The sequence below is a fragment of the Octodon degus genome, unplaced genomic scaffold (assembly GCF_000260255.1).
Source record: "Octodon degus isolate 3935 unplaced genomic scaffold, OctDeg1.0 scaffold00204, whole genome shotgun sequence".
In the NCBI taxonomy this organism is placed as follows: domain Eukaryota; kingdom Metazoa; phylum Chordata; class Mammalia; order Rodentia; family Octodontidae; genus Octodon; species Octodon degus.
This window is the reverse complement of record NW_004524780.1, coordinates 522,331-538,805: the sequence shown is the minus strand read 5'-3', so window position 1 is coordinate 538,805 and position 16,475 is coordinate 522,331.

Below are 16,475 nucleotides of genomic sequence, written 5' to 3'. Positions count from 1 at the left end.
CCCGGGGATTGAACCCCTGGCCCCTGCGCCTGCTTGCAGGCACTTTAATCTGCTGAGCTATTTGGCTGGCCCTGTATTTCTTTTAATTGCTGACTTTCTGACTCTGCTGTGATGCGTTTTGTAAAGCTGTAACACAGACAGTTTCTAACATCTCCTGTGAGTATTTGGAGCACTGTTTTGATTTCTACATGTGACTGTGTGGCCCTGACCCTGGCTGCTGGCTGGTTGGTGGGTTTTGGTGGTCTGTAGGTTTCTAGCACATGCTCTCTGCTTTCTTCAAGGCCCTCTGCCTTCTGCCCCTGGGCGTTTTGCGGCCACTCGACCAGGTTGTCTCATCCAGGCTTCTGTGTGCTTTGGTCCTGTGTTTTTTGCAGCTGTCTCCTGCCCCAGTGACTCTTTCACTTCAGTCAATGATATCTTCATTTTGGCTACTAAATTTTATTAATTTCAGAACTTCCCAGAGTCCCTTCTTAGCTTCCAATTCTCTGCAGGAGTCTTTCACTTTCTCAGGTCCTGCACAGTCAGTTCCTGTTCCGCAGACTTTCAAGTGGGTGACTGATGTCCAGCCTGCTCAGCAGATCTTCCTCTGAGGCATGGTGTAGGACAGTGACAGAGAGGGCACACATAGGGACTTATGGTGGTCTTCAGCCACTGCTCACCTGCTCCCTGGTGGACTCTAGGCCAGTAGCCTCAGCTGGGCTGAGCAGACCATGTCCTGGGGGCTCATAGATGGGCTTGTGGGTGCACTTGTCCTGGAGGCACCACGCCAGGGACACAGGGGACCTAGGTCTGGTGAAAGGAGCCCAGGGAAGACACAGCCAGGGGGACCTGGAGACATGAGGAGACAAGAGACTACTGTCCCTGTAGTCCTGAACCACAATCTGAGGCTTGCCCAGGGTGTCCTGGGAGCTCCCAGCACCTCTGGAAATTGCTGCATGGAAGTGCACACACCATGGAGAGCTGCTGGCTCTGCCACCCTCCAAGTCAAGCACCATTGAAAGGATCTCAGGGACTCGGCACCCTGTCATCCAGCAGGTGAAGAGGGGCCCAGAGACACCTGAAGGGGCCTCATCTGCATGTGCCAGGCCTTTAGGGAGGCTCACTTCCTGGGTGGTCTCGGACTCTGACATCCTTGGTTTCCATGGACACCAGTGTCCCTTACAGAGGCAGCTGTGTAGTCTTTCAAAGGAAATGTGAAATGCACAGGAAAGAGAGGAAGAGCAGGGGCTGGGCCCTGTCACCCTTGGACCTTCTCCACATGGATGGCACCCAGGCTGTCCCTGCTCACCTGGCTGACAAATGTCTGCTCTGTCACTGGGAGGACTTGACATGGAGCTGGTGGGGAAACCCTGGAGAAGGGGTAGCCACACACCCTGTCCTAGGTCCCAGCAGCAGTTTGCTTCAGGCAGTTCCATTTGGATTATTGGGAGAGGATAGATTCCCTGGTGTGGGGGTCAAGGACCCTTCTGTCTGCACATTCCACCTCCCAGAGACTCACTCTCCACGGCTCAAGTGGCCAGTAGCATTGGGGACAAAGTAAAGGTCCAACAAAGCCAGCCAGCTCTGCTGCCCGCATCTGTGAGCGATCAGGGCTGCTGTCTCTATCCACGCATGGGGCTGGTATTTAACGTTCCTTCTAGTGAACCAGAACAGTTATTTTTAAATAGAACAGATGTCTGAGATAAGCGAGTGTCAGTGGGCGGGGTCTTTGCAGAGTTGCTGCCTGGATGTGGACAGGTTCTGTCACGATGATTCACTCCCTTTCTTACTGGACTGCCTGTTGGGGGCTGGTTGCACCTTAGTGACAACTGTGGACCTCTGGTGTCAGGTGAGGGGAGGCTGTCGGGGTGGACCCAGCCTCCATCTGGGCTCCAGTGGGCTCACCGCCCTGGTGTCTGCCCTGGAGACGCTCAACTTCCTTGCAGCGTGGCCACTGCAATTTTAAGTGTGTCATCAACTTTCATCTTCTCAAAGATGGAGCTGCACATGACAATACACAAAAACCCAAAAGAGTGAATGATTACATTGTTCATTGTGTGAAAACAGCCAGAAGCGGGAGGAGCGAGGGTGCAGTGCCAGGCAAGGAACCTTAGATGACCCTGAGGCTTGGAGCACCTCTGCAGGAGCTCTGGTGCCATTGGCTACAAGCCACCATCGCCAGCTTCCCCCAGTCCTGTGGGACCAGCACCACCACCAGGCAGTATGCCAGGAGCACCCACATTTCTCCAGATCTGATCCAGTCACCAAAGAGTGGTGTCCCACAGGAGCATTCTGGGATCACAGAATGGAATTGGTTGTCCCAAGTAAGTTTTCAAATATCCAAGAAAGTAATAAGCAAGACAGAACAAAATAAAACAAAAACTACCCACATGGGAGTAGACTGATTTGTCCTTGTCTTATTCATCTTTCCAATATTTGCAGGAAGCCTACATTTTGCCAATTAAAAGCAAAAACCAAAACGCTTATTTCTTAACCAACTTGCATGAATCCAGCATAGATGTGGACAGAAGAGAAGCCCTGGGGACCAGGAAGGAGACACAGGACTGATGCGTTTCTTGTAAGCTTCTCGAGGTAGTTTTATAACAGGTTTCTACCCCCATCTACACCTCCTATGTCAGAACAAGGCTTGAGTGACTTGGGTCAGTGTGAAGAGCTACATCAGGAATGGATTTGGCTGTGGCTATTCTTTGTTCCAGGGGCTGGGGCTTGATCTCAGGGCCTTGTGTGTGCTAAGCATGCACCTCAAAGCAGAGGCACACCCCAGCCCTGGCCATGGCTTAGCATGCTAAGGAATAGAGCCTCTATTTTCCTCTCATCGACCCTGAAGACCCCAGGTCTCACCAACACCAGTGGACTAGGGATCAGCGCCTGATGAGGCTTGGCCCACCTGTTCACCTCAGTCCCGGGATCCAGAATCGGCAGAGGGGAGCCCCTTCCTTTGAACAGAGTGAAGAATATTCCCCAAAGCCAGAAAGAACATGATTACATATCTCATTGACCACTGGGGGGAAGAAAAATCTCTACTTCTAAATATTATTCATATTTAATATCTTCCATTTAAAAGAGACTCTTTTAAACCTTTCATCAAATGCAAAATTTCTAATCGTTTTCATGAAGGCAGGCAAAGCGGGCTTGACAAAGCACAGACCCTGCAGCTCATGATTATTTCCAGAACTGTAAGCTCTAGATTTTTGGCACAAGGGGAGGACTATTAAAAAAATGAAAGAGAGAAATCAAGAAAGAAAGAAGAAAGAAAAAAGGAAGGAAGGAAAGAAAGAAAAGAAGGAAACAGAGTGAGTGGCAGGCCCTCTTCTCTGCAGGCATTGTCCCTACCTCCCCTCAGGCCTTGTTACCTGGCACAGCCAGGGCCAGAGTCCCAGCCACCACCTTCATGGGTTGAGCAGGGAGGGTGGAGTGAAATCCTCACCTACCCTTAGCTTCAAGAGCCTCTCTCCTCCACACAGCTGATGATCCTCGAGTCTCAAGGAGCCTCTCAGGCCCACTTCCCTGCACCTGACCACTGTGTCCCTGCGACACATCCTAGACCCGCATTCTCCCAAGTCCTGGCTCTTGGGCATGCGGGCAGTCTTCCCTGTTCCTGTATCTCTGTGAGTTGCACATGCCTCAGTTGGGACTGTCTTTCTTTCACAGCCCAAACTCCCACACAGAAAGGAAGCAGCCTCCCAGCCAGCTCCTTGATTTGCAACATGGCCTAAAACTGGGCACAGGCAGTGGACAAGGTGTGAGACCATAGTGTGAAGACAGAACATGACAATCTTCACAGAGTCATCATCCTCGAAGGAACACATTTACGCCCTGTGTGTAGTGGCTGAGAGTCTGGGAGGTGGCAAGCGGACCTTGTGTGATTCTCCAGAAAGAAGGCTTTCCGAGCAGTGCTGGAGATTTTGACATAACTCTACAAACTAATTCCAATAAAATAGTTAAACTTGATAGAGTTAAGTTCTTATTCCTGTCAACTCTAAATCCCTGGACAGGCTGCAGAAATACAGTATAACATTCTCAAGCCAAAACTCAAATATGAAAAGAAGCTGTAAGTTAGTGTTACACTGGACCTTCCTAAAAAGTGATGGCTTCTATATTCTTTCAGACAAAGTGGGAGGAAATTCTGATATTACAGTGAGGACTTGATTTTGTTGATATTTGTGTTAATGTCAAAAAAATGGATACACTATGTCATAATTAGTGCAACATGTGTTTATATTTTTTAAATGAAAGATTGTGAAAGCAATTTCAGTTCGATGATAGAAAATTAAGAAAATAAATTAAGAAAATAAAAGTAAACTAAAACAAACTAACCTTCCCCACTATCTCCCTGCCCAGAAGTAATTGTTGGAAACATTTTGGTGTGTGTTCTTTCGCATTTTGCTAACATGCACACAACAATGTTCTTTAATAGGATCAGTCTTCAGTAATCCTTTTCCACCAACACTGTTCTGAGCATACTGTCAGTGTTTTGCCAAGCTGTATTCTGTGTTAGGTTCCCTGAGGCAGGTCCAATTCACAGATCAGAGAGACATGCTGTGCAGCTCTAAGACACAGCCCCCAAGCCCTGACCTATGCAGGCACCAAGGTCCTAGGCAGGGGCTAGAGCAGCACAGAGACTCTGGGAAGCTGGTTTAAAGCTTGTCCCTGGGCAGGGACTGACTTGGTGACCTTTGAGCTGAGCTGGCCTCTGGTCACTTATGAGCCCAGAGTAGGACTGTCCAGCCCACACAGAGCCCAGGAAGGCTTTCTTCCTCTGTGGCTTTAGAGAGCAGCCAGCCCACCTCGGTGGCAGCTCTGCACCCCAGGCACGGCCCAAGCTAAGCTCTGCCTGGAATCAAGGATGGAGAGCTACATAGACAGAGACTTGAGCTCGAGCAGGCTCAGCATGTGAGTTTGTGAGATTTGTTGGGCAGCCATGGGAAGCTGAGACAATAAAGGATGATGTGAGGGTGGGGGGAGGAACATCCTACAGTGGGAGACCTGACTGGGCTAGCACCACAGGAAAGAAAAACAACTAAGCAAGAAATAAATAAGGCTATGACTCCATCCACACACAGGGCTTGAAACTACAACACCTCTGCAGGGAGGACTAAGGGCAGAAGGGGCAGAGACTGGCTGAGGAGGGGACAAGGCTACAGGGTTGGAAACTGGAGAGTGGCCGAACCCCTGCTGTGCATGGTTTACTTTGGTACAGAAAAGAGGAAGTTGTGATGCACACAAAGATTAATGCATAAAACCAAGCCAGCGCCAAGGTGGCCATGCTGAGAAGCCCAGGGTGTGACGGCCAGCTCTCCTGCTGCCACCAAGCTGGGCAGCGCCGACCTTCCTTCAGGCACACTTGGCTCTCATGGTAGACAGATGCCCAGCCTGGTCATGTAGCCAGAGAAGCACCCAGCAACACGCACACATCTGGAGAGAAGGGCGGGGTTCTGGCTGTCACTGACTTGGGCCTGAAGTCAGTTCTAGCAGCCAGCAGGACTGTCTTCCTTGGGTCCTGGAGAGCCTGGGTCCTGCTCAGATGTGTGGCTCAGAGTCAACGCAAATGACTTGGTATGTGTCCATACTGCAGTCCTAAGGCCCCAGGGACTGACACTTGGTCCCCTTCCCCTTTGGCTCAAGAGACACCAGTCATATGCTTTGCTCTCCAGAGTGTTGTACAGCAGCCATGGAAAGTTTAGGGAACATAAATAGGCAGGGCAGCCATCCTCTGGGGGAATGAACCCAGACGTGGCCTGGTTCGGTCATACACTGGGGCAGTGCAGGGCTTAAGCAGTACCTTGCTGGCAGGTGCACTTCTCAGGTGAGCTGAGCAGAGGCTCTGAGAGGGACAGGAGGTGGCTGGCTCAGGGAGACAGCAACATCCTCAACTAGTAGAGGAAAGAGTCACAGTGACATGACACTCACCTCCAGGAAACACCCACAGCCAATGCCCTGGGTCCTTACTAGAGGCCAGGTAAGGACCAGCTGGTTCTTGAGCCCCATGACCCTTTTGTTTAAGGTGTTTCCAGGGACATGAAGCTCCCTGAGAATGGCAGTGCACTGCCTGCTGAGCACGGATGGTAATGTGACAGTGGAACTGAGGGGAGGAAGAGAAGCAACCTGTGACCAGGAGCCCGCAAGCCCTGACCTATGCAGGCACCAAGGTTCTTGGCAGGGGCTAGAGCAGCACAGAGACTCTGGGGAGCTGGTTTAAAGCTCTGTGCACTTGGCCAAGGCTCTTGGGTGTCTACCAACATGGGAAGGGTTTCCCACACTAAAGCCAAGAATGATGTGGAGCCTCATCCGACTGTTCCCTGGTGTGGCTGCCCCAAAGTGAGAACCCTGTCAATCCACAGAATGTACATTCCTCAGGATGGGGACAGATCCCAGAGTCCACTCAGGGTATGAGCCATGGGCATGGCCAAGGTGGGAGAAGGCCCTTGCCGTGACTTTGCAGTGTCACTGTGCCAGTGAGAGCAAAAGCAAACAAGAAACAAGAAGAGTGGGCATTGTTCGGGTGAGCTGCTTAGCACAGATGCCAGCGTAGGTGGACAAATGACAGAAGGCTTAGCCTCACTGTCCCCTGTGTTAGGGCCCAACATTCCTGTCTTGATGTTGCTGCAGACAAAGATGGGAAGCTGTAGGCTGTGGGACTGACCCCCAACTTGCATCTTCTGCCAGAGGTTGGCAACCTCACTTTCATCTTGCTCAGCATCACTAAATTATAGATGAGCTAGGGCAGATAAGAGGGAGGATCTGTGACCTTGAAGATTCACCAAGGACAGTTCCTGTGGCTCTCCTCTCTGGGGCTGAAGGAAGGCCAGACTGTCACAGTGCCAGGTGACCTTGCCTCTCTCTCCCTGGTGCCCCACTGTCAGCCCATTGAGTGTCTCGCCAGCCAGTGAAGGGTGCAGGGACAAACCACTACTCACCCACTCCGCACAGCCTGGTGTATTTTTGCTTCCCCAGCTGGGCTTCCGTGAATAATGCAGCCAGCTGTGTATGAACAATGTGTGCAAACAATGCGCAAATGAACAGGGCGGCGTCGGGACAGAGTGGGAAGCTCCATTCAGCGCTGGGTGTCAGCAGATGTGCTCTGACGAGAGTGACAGAAATACAGAAATACAGCTCCCTCAGGGAGGGTGTGCCCCCGTGCCCTGCAGTGTGGAGGGGACTGGTGTTCAAGGTAGACTTCTGCTCAGGACATTCGCCCAGGACCCTGGGCACAGCCAAACAGCACTGGGATTTGTCCTTAACAAAAGAGCAATCATGGTATTTCCTTCCGTCCATTCCTGAACAGATGTCAGGAGCTCAAGCTGGTCCTCAGCAAACGCCGCACGTCTCAGCTGCAGAACTTCCACTGTGTGCGTGTGTGTCTCTGCATGTGTGTGCATGTGTGTGCTCAAATAGGAAGCAATCTGCTCTTCCACACTGGCCCATATTTGAACAGAGTGGTTATCAAATATAAACAGGAAAGTAGCCCTCCCTGGGATGATGCAGTTAGTGCTGAAGTCATTGAAACTCCCCGAGCCTAGTGTCCCAGTTTAAACAGACCACTGAGAAGATGCCTACCTTGTGGGGTTTTGTAAAGATAGGAGGTAAAATCAACATGTGCAGGGCTTGAGATACTGCAAGTTGCTAAATCAACATTCGTTACTGCTATCATTGTGTCAGAAGTGCTAGTCATCGAGGACGAGAGTAGCTGACTCGAATGAGAGCCCAGAGGCATTGCATAAATGGGTGATCCAGAAGCCAGCAACATGAGCACCGTGCTGATGCAATGATTGCTTCATTTGTACCCACTTAGGCGAATTTTCCCCAAGTAAACCTTCCTGCATCCCCGGGCCCCAAGGTGCTCCCCTGTCCAGGCAGTGCAGGCTCTGTCCTCTGCAGGGTCATTTCGAGACGACCTGTGGAGAAATAAAGACTTTCAAGATAACAATAGGCAATATATGATTAACCTTTTTTACCCTCCTATCCTATTGTTTCACACATTTCTTTTTCTTCAAAGTAAAAATTTACAGGGGCCGGGGAGATGGCTCAGTAGGATAAGCGCTTGACTGGCAAACGCAAGGATCTGAGTTCAATCCCTGGTTCCACCAAAAAAAAAAAAAAAAAAAAGTAAAAATTTACAGAGAAGAAATGAAGAAGGAAGTGATAATTCTTTCATTCACTTGATAATTTAATTTAGCAACTAGCTTCCTGTTTAATGAGAGCGCTCTGGGTCTTGGGAGTTGAAAGGCCAAACTCTTTGGGAAGCCTTCCAACCTCTTCAGAGCAGGTCTCCCTGGTTGCAGGTAGGAGTGTTACCTAGGGAATTCTTCAGTGAAAACTTGTATGGTTCTTTTTCCTTTTGGACAGATTTACCTGGAAACACCCCTGCTCCTGCTATTGCAGCCCTGACTGCAGACAGCAGTGTGACTGTCCAGGACCTGGTGCCCCTCTTCCACTGCCTGCCTGAGTCTCTGGGGCAGACACGGATCGCAGCCTGGCTCCCCGGGGTTGATTCAGGCTAATCAGAACATCAGCATGCTGCGCTCTGCCAGCCGGACGTGATTCAGATCCCTCCGATCGAAGGATGTGGTCATTTGCATCATGTAAATGATTCGGCTCCTTACTCCTTTCTGAGCTCGGTGTCGTCACAGTAGAAAGAAAGTACATCTATTTATTTCTCTGCAGAAAAGAAAAAAAACCACCCAGCAAGTTAATAAAATTTTAAAATCTTGACATTTCTTCTTAAAGCAACAGTAGGATTTGTTTAACTAGAATCTCATTTTGGCCAGCATAGCTTTGCTTGAGCAAGTCTGGAAGCCAGACAAACCAGTGGAGGGGGTGACTTCCGGGGAGCACAGGGGTCCTTGGACACCTTCCTTAGTTACAAAGTGCTCCTCCAGGTCCTTTGGTTACAAGCTAACTGCATCTTGTGGTTTGCTAAGATTCTTCTCTAGCTCTTGGTCTAAAATGTTGCTCTGTGTTGAACAAATACCTGTTGTCTCAAGGGCACCTCAGCTGGTCCAGCCTTGCAGGAGTCTGGACAGAGCAGTGTCTAGCTCTCTTCAAACAGGTTCTTGTGAAGTTGTTTGCTCTCTTACAGGAGAAAACCACACTCATGGTTTTCATGCCCTATACTGGGCAAAGGGCTCCATTTTCCCATCATCTTTTTTTTTTTTTTTTTTTTTTTTGTATTTTAGGGAAGGATTTATAGGATGTTCAGGGTCTCACTACTAGAATAGACTCATAGTGAGTCTCCTGTTTACAGCTTCCCAAGTGCTTGGATTACAGGCACGTGCCACCATGCCCAGTCTCAATCGCCATCTCAGCATGCCCTGGGGGCAGGGCTGGCACAGCAGGCCTGGGGATCGAACCCCAGCCCCTGCACCTGCTTGCAGGTGCTTTAATTCACTGAGCTATTTGGCTGGCCCTTTCCCATCATCCTCTGACCCTCAGACATCCTACCAGAATGATGGTCCCTTTGACTGACCCTAGCCTATGTACCCCTGTGGCAACACAACCCCTATTCAGAGAGTCCAAGTACTGTGGGCCTAGACACTGAATAACTTACACCCCTTGGGCTTTCCAGTAACATTTTCTAAAGGGGGCAGTGACCCCACAGTGTGAGTGGGTGAACCTCTGAATCCAGGGACTCAGAAATGTGGTCTGACTGTGTTTCCATGTGCCAAGCTCTGAGTTGGGACCAATCAGAGCCACTGGTATTTGCAGTCAAATTCCTGCAGAATGCCAAGCCTTTAAGCCCCAAGTAGCTCATGTCCTTGTTTCTTTAACTTGCATTACATTACATTCTTTTAAAAAAAATATTTATTTATTTATTTGTTTTTTGGTACAGGGTCTTACTACACAGCTTGGACTCATAGTGACCCCCCTCCCTCAGCTTCCCCAGCACTGGGATTACAGGTGTGTACCACCATACCCAGTTTCAGTGGACGGCACAGCAGGGTCAGGGGTTCAGGGCCAGCATAGCATGCAGTGCCAGGGATCGAACCTGGGTCCTTGCACCTGCCAGGGAGGCACTTAGACTGCCAAGCTGTCTCCCTGCCCCTATGTTGCATTCTTTCCATGTACTCTGGATACTGAGCACCAACGGGATTGCAGTATCAGAGACAGTTACTTCAGGGGAAAATGAAGGTGACTCCCACACCCCTTTCCCATTGCCAGCAGGGAGTACAGTGCCTAGGTATCACAGTAGCCAGCCATCGAGCTCAAGACAGGATCTACTGGCTAAAGCCTCTGGGTTTTTAAAGGGTGGCACTTTGCTTGTTATTTGGGCTTGAAGAAGCTCAGAATGGAACAAATGACGGAAGAGTGGGCATCTGACCCTACTGCCTCACATAGGTACGACCTCTGCCGACTCACCTGCACAGGCGTGTGTGGGGCCAGACCAGGTGGCCTTGAGGAGTCACCAGTGCAGACTTCCCAGGTGGTCCTTGGAGCAGCCACACCTGCTCAGGTTCCAGGTAGCCCTGCCTGCTCTTGGAGCCCCCACACGGGGCACTGTTATGTTCTTGGTCTTCTTTAGGTTGCTGGTGTGCGTGCGTCATGATTGGTCATGTTTACCTGGATGAATCATAAATGGTTCAGGCTAAAAGGGAGGCCAGTGGATTTGGGAACATCAAAATGATGGAAAACACAGCCTGAGTACACAAATGTCTTTTAAGCACAGTTTCTCGGTGACTTTTGTCAGCCTTGGTTGATATCCACATTGATAAATGATGCCCCTTTTCTGATTTGCCAAGTTCCCCACCTCATCATTCTGGTCATTTATCAAGTGGCGGGTGGCAGAATCCCAGGGGCCGGCTCCTCCCACACTTCCTGAGGATAATCAGGCTCTGATAGAGGAGGTGACCTTTGAGCTGAGCCTGAGCAGAAGTGCATACTGTGTTACTGGGATGGACACACTGGTCATGGTGTCCCCCCATCCTTCTCTTGGACAGAACATGCCTCTGAGATGAGAATTCTGATAGTCATAGGTCAACACCCACAATCACATTTGTCACTCTGAGCAGTATGCCTTATTCTGCTCTACCTGACCTCTCAGGGGTCTGGCTCTTTCTGGTCTCCATGGGGTGCATACAGAGGCAGTTGGCATCTCACTCCAAAGCTGTATGTCACCATGCCAACCATTAGATTTTAGAAATAAAAGCAGGAGCCGACATCCTGAGAAAGCCTTCTGTCCCCTGAGTCTGCAGTGCCTTGTGGGGGTAACAGCAGAGCCCCAATGTGTCACAAAGGATCACAGGGCTGGGGAAAATGGTTTGTTGTCCAGTCACATAGCCCAAACCTCCAAATTCCTGGGCCTCACTACACCCCAGGCTTAGAACATCATCACATGCCATCTTCACTGGCCCAGGACCCCACCCCACCTGCAAGAGAATGTCAGAAAGTGACTCTGTCATGCTGACTTGAGAATTGTGACAGAATTTTAAGTAGGGACTTTCCAGAGTGCAGGTATTAGAGAAAAACAATGATCTTATTTTTAAAAAATACACAGTGCCACAAAACTTCAAAAAGTTCTCATCGATACTCAGATATGATTCTTTCAGGATATGACAAACTTTACAAGCTAAGGACACAGTGAATCATGGGGCTGATTCATCTATTGACTTCAAGCGAAATTTGGAAACTCGTGTCTTAATGCAATATGGATAAGCCACTGTGCTCGGTGACCAAAGCATCCACTCAAATCCAATCAAACTTCAAAACAAGGTCCTCCCAGATGTCCCTGCTGTCCAGGGTGACTCTGCACCATTTCCACCTAATTCTGCATGAGCAATGCCGGCCCTGAACTGACTCAGCCCTCGCAGCTTGCACAGGTCATGCAGGTTGGAGATCAGGGCTCGGGGCTTCCTCAGAGCAGGCTCAAGAGGAAAACGCTTCCTTCACAGACTGCTTCTGAACCTGGTGGGCAGCAAGTCACCTCTGGTGACTCTTCTGAGATACAGAGCTTGTTCCTGAAGTCTGTAACAAGGAACAAAAGCTGGATTCCTTTGGTTCAGGCTAATGTGTGTGTGTGTGTGTGTGTGTAGAAACAGGGAGAGGAAGGAGAAAGAAAAGCAGAGAAAGGAGTGTGTGCTCATGGCTTTCAACGCTTCAGGCTCGAATTTTCTTGGTATTAAATCCTGCCCACAGCCAAATAGATGATCTGCATCCAGAGCTGTTAATTAATTAATTTTTTAGTATAAGGTCTACAGGGTCTCACTACACAGATCAGACTCATAGTGATCCTCTTGTTTTCAGCCTCCCAAGCACTGGGATTATAGGCACTCACCACCATGCCCAGTCTCAGTTGCCATCTCAGCGTGCCCTGAGGGTTTGGACTGGCACCACACACGGGGGATCAAACCCTGGTCACTGCACCTGCCTAAGCAGGCACTTTAGTCAGCTGAGCTATCTGGCCAGCCCTCTAGAGCTGTTTTGTGCCATGATGCTGGGGAGGTCACAGATGGCGTCTCAATTACTCTTCTCTCATTGCTGGGACAAATATCTGACAGCCAAAATGAAGGAAGGAAAGGTTCATTTAGCTCACAGTTACTGGAGGTTTCAGTCCATACTTGGCTGGCTCGAAGGCAGAGCAGCACGTGGCAGAGAGCAGCCTTTCATGGCAGCAGCAAAGAGCAGAGAGCAAGGGAGGAGTGGCAGCAGCTCAGGCAGCCAGCTGGCCTCTCTCCCCGCCTTACATTGTAACATAAATCACCTGCCCCAGGGCAGGTACAGCACCCACACCCACAATAATCAATCACAAACTCCAGAAGCTGCCCCATGACTGCATGAGGCTTTGGGGAGACACCTAGACACAAACCATAACATTCCACCCCTGAACCTCCAAAGAAAAAGGCATTTTAAGAGTCAATCTCTAAGAGTTATCAAAGTTCCAACCATTTCAGCATTGTTGAAAAGTCCAAGTCCCAAATCTCCTCCAAGATCAAAAGCAAACTCTTTGTTATGGGCCCCTGCACAAATGAAAAGTTAAACACTTTCAACATTCAGTGGCACAAGATAAACATTACCATTCCAAAAGGTACAAACAATAGGGTAACACAAAGCACTGGCACTAACACAAGTCCAAAATCCACATGCAGAGCTGTAAAAGGCTCAAGTCAACAACTTCTGACATTGCCAGTCCTACAGATAACCCACTACTATTATGGACTACTGGACTATATTGGATTATTTTTGCTGAATTTACACACCTACAATATTTAAATGGCAATGGAATACCCATCTCTGACAAAACTAAACAAAAAAAGGGGATACAAATGAAGGATCATTTTGTATCTTTATATACAAAATAGTTAGGATAGATATACAGCTACCTTATCTTAATTCAGTGAGAAGAAAGATTTGTACTAATAGTTTCTGGACAGGATATCATGTCTGCATCTTGTACTATGAATAACCACTATAAAGACAACAATATGCAATGTATGAATTATTGAAACTGTCCTACTAATCAGTTTTGAAACTGTCTCATTGTTATTTGTTTCTCAATAAAATTAATTAAAAAAATATAGCAGGCCAAATGTTAAGTCTTGTAGTTCCATGTGGAACATCTGAAGCAATCTGTGACAAATTGTGATTTTGAAAAGCCTTACATGGCTCTGCCCCTATAGCACTTTTGGTGATAGCTCCCATGGCTTCTCTCTTAGGCCAACTTTGCTCCCTCCTTGCAGTTTCCCTTAGATGATCCACATTCCTGGCTTTTCCAAACTTCTGGGGTTTCCACTGAATAGGCTTCTCACTCACAGAGTTACATACTGCCCTCTCAGGAGCACATTGCCTGGTCGCCCAGGCCTTCTGAAATCTAGGTGGAAGACTTAACCTCAGAACTCCTGCTTTCTGCAAGCACCTAAAACCAATACCACATGGAGGATGCTGCCAGCTGGAGCAGTAGCCAGGTTTCCTTCTCTCTCTCTCTCTCTCTCTCTTTCTCTCTCTCTCTCTCTCTCTCTCTCTCTCTCTCTCGGTGGAATATCCTTCTCTCTTGACTGTAGTCACTGAGTGCTTGGATCACTGAGCACTCTGACCCTGATTCTGAGGGACAAATTCTCCATGCCAGCGCCATTCTGGTGTGACTGCTGCCACCATTGTAGAACATGGGGCTCTGAAGCTTTACCCTCAAGGTAAAGTCCCTGATCTTTGCAATTCTAAGGTTGCAAAGGGCAGAGACCTACTATCTCCTGTGATGCCCTCAGGCCATCCTTTCCATTCTATTGTTCCTTCTCAGCAATTGAGATCCTCTCAGCTCTTTCTTTGCAATCCACAGCTTTACTGGAGTTTCCTTTCTGGCTGAACTCACAACATTTTAAATCATCCTGCTGGGCTCTTTACTCTTGAATCTCAACATAAATCTGGCTAAAAGCCCTCAACAACAGCTATGCCACTGCCTCAATATCTGGCTGTTTTGAGATATGTTTTTCCAGCTCAATTAGTCCACTACACTTAATCTCAGTATCACACAAAGTCTCTGGACGTGGGCAAAATACAGACAAACTTTCTGACAAGCCATAATGCAAATTATCTGGCATCCAACAACCAATGCAGTCCTTTTTCCCAGCAATAACCTCCCCAGCTTGGTCTTTATAGGCAGGATTTCTATCAGCATTCTGGACTTCTGAGCTCTGACCAGAACTTCCCATACAGACAGCCAAAGCTGTTCCAGCCCTTCTCTAGTAGGTGACATCTCCAAATCTTTCCTATCTCTTCCCATAAGCCTTTCCCAAAAGCTCATAATCCACATGGTCAGGTTTGGCCACAGGAACAACCCCACTCCTGCTAACAAATTCTGTCTCAATTACTCTTTTCTTGTTCCTGGGACAAATACTTGACACTCAAAATAAAAGAAGGAAAGGTTTATTTAGCTCATAGTTACTGGAGGTTTCAGTCCATGCCTTAGCTGGCTCCAAGGCAGAGCGGTACACGGCAGACAGCAACCTTTCATGGTGGTGGCAAAGAGCAGAGAGAGCCAAGGGAGTGGCAGCAGTTCAGGCAGCCAGTTAGCCTCTCTCCCCTCCTTACATAGTAATACAAATTACCTGTCCCAGGGCAGGGGCAGCATCCACACCCACAATAATCAATCACAAACTCCAGAAGCTGATCCATGACTGCATGAGGCTTTGTGGGGGGACACCTATACACAAACCATACCAGGTGGCCTGGCCTGCACACTTGTGGGTGTTCCCAGCAGCATGTGACCTCTGTGGTCAGAATATCCCCAATTCCAGGTAATAGAAACTCAATCTACAGATTCCATCGTAGTGTTTGGAGATGGAGCCTTTGCAGGTCTTGTGGAGGTCAGGGGGGTGATGGCTTCTTATCTAGGAAGGGTAGAAGACCTGAGACAGTGTGCTCCTTCCCAGTTGCTTTGTGTGTGTCTATGTGGGTCATCCAGGGACTCTGTGGCTCTTTATGGAAGGGGTCTATCTCAATAGCATGTGGCTTTCATCTGATGGCCTTTTGAAGGAGGCAGGTTTCCAAACAAAGCAGTCTGCTCCCTGATTCTCTGTGTCTATCCTGTTCTGACTCTTCATTATCTTAATTAGTGCAGCTTTGTGCAATCTACTATTGCTCCAAATTTGTTCTTCTACATGATTTGTTCAAGCTTATGGGTGATGCTAAGGTTTTATGTTGAGTCTATAGAATACAGTGGAGGAATCAGAAGTGTTTGAAATGATTATTTCAGCTCAATCAGGTAATCTTTGGTATTTTTCTGTAAGACAGGTTAGAGTGTGCCATAAAAGTCTCATGCCTGTTTTGTTCAATTGATTGCTAAGACTTGATTTTATACCACTATAAGGATATGTTTTAAATTGCATTTTATATGTGTACATTGCTAGTGTGTAGAAATAGCTTACAATGATCTTCACCCAAGATATTACTAAATTTGGTTATTAATTTTAAAAATTATTTCACATTTTACATATTTTGCATGCACAGTCATGAGATCTCTGAATAAGGGTAAGTGTATTCCTCTCCTTTCCAGTTCTCACACATTCTGTTTGCTAATGTTTCACCTGGTGGCCATGACCTCTGGGTAATGTCAGCCATCCTTAGAGTGGATTTATCACTCTGTCCTGTATTTTGGAGTGGACATATTCAACATTGCCATACATGACAACTTAGTTGTGGGGTTTGTAGATAAGACTTTTTTTTCCTTCAAATTTTAGAATTTATTATAAAATATTAGCCAGGACTCAAAACATACAGTTATATATCAATGTCCTAATCAGCATTATTTGCAAAGAAGTATAGAAATAACTCTCACGTCCATTCAGGGATAATGGATAACCAAAATGCGGTATACATACAATATGGATTTTGGACTACACAATCTTTTTATTAAAATATCAATGTCAAACTCATAATTGTATGAAATCATTTACCTTTCATAAACTGAAGAGAATTTCACTATGGCTAGTAAGTCATATCACTATGATTATGACAAGTATTTTATCAATGAGACATTTCATATTGCCTAA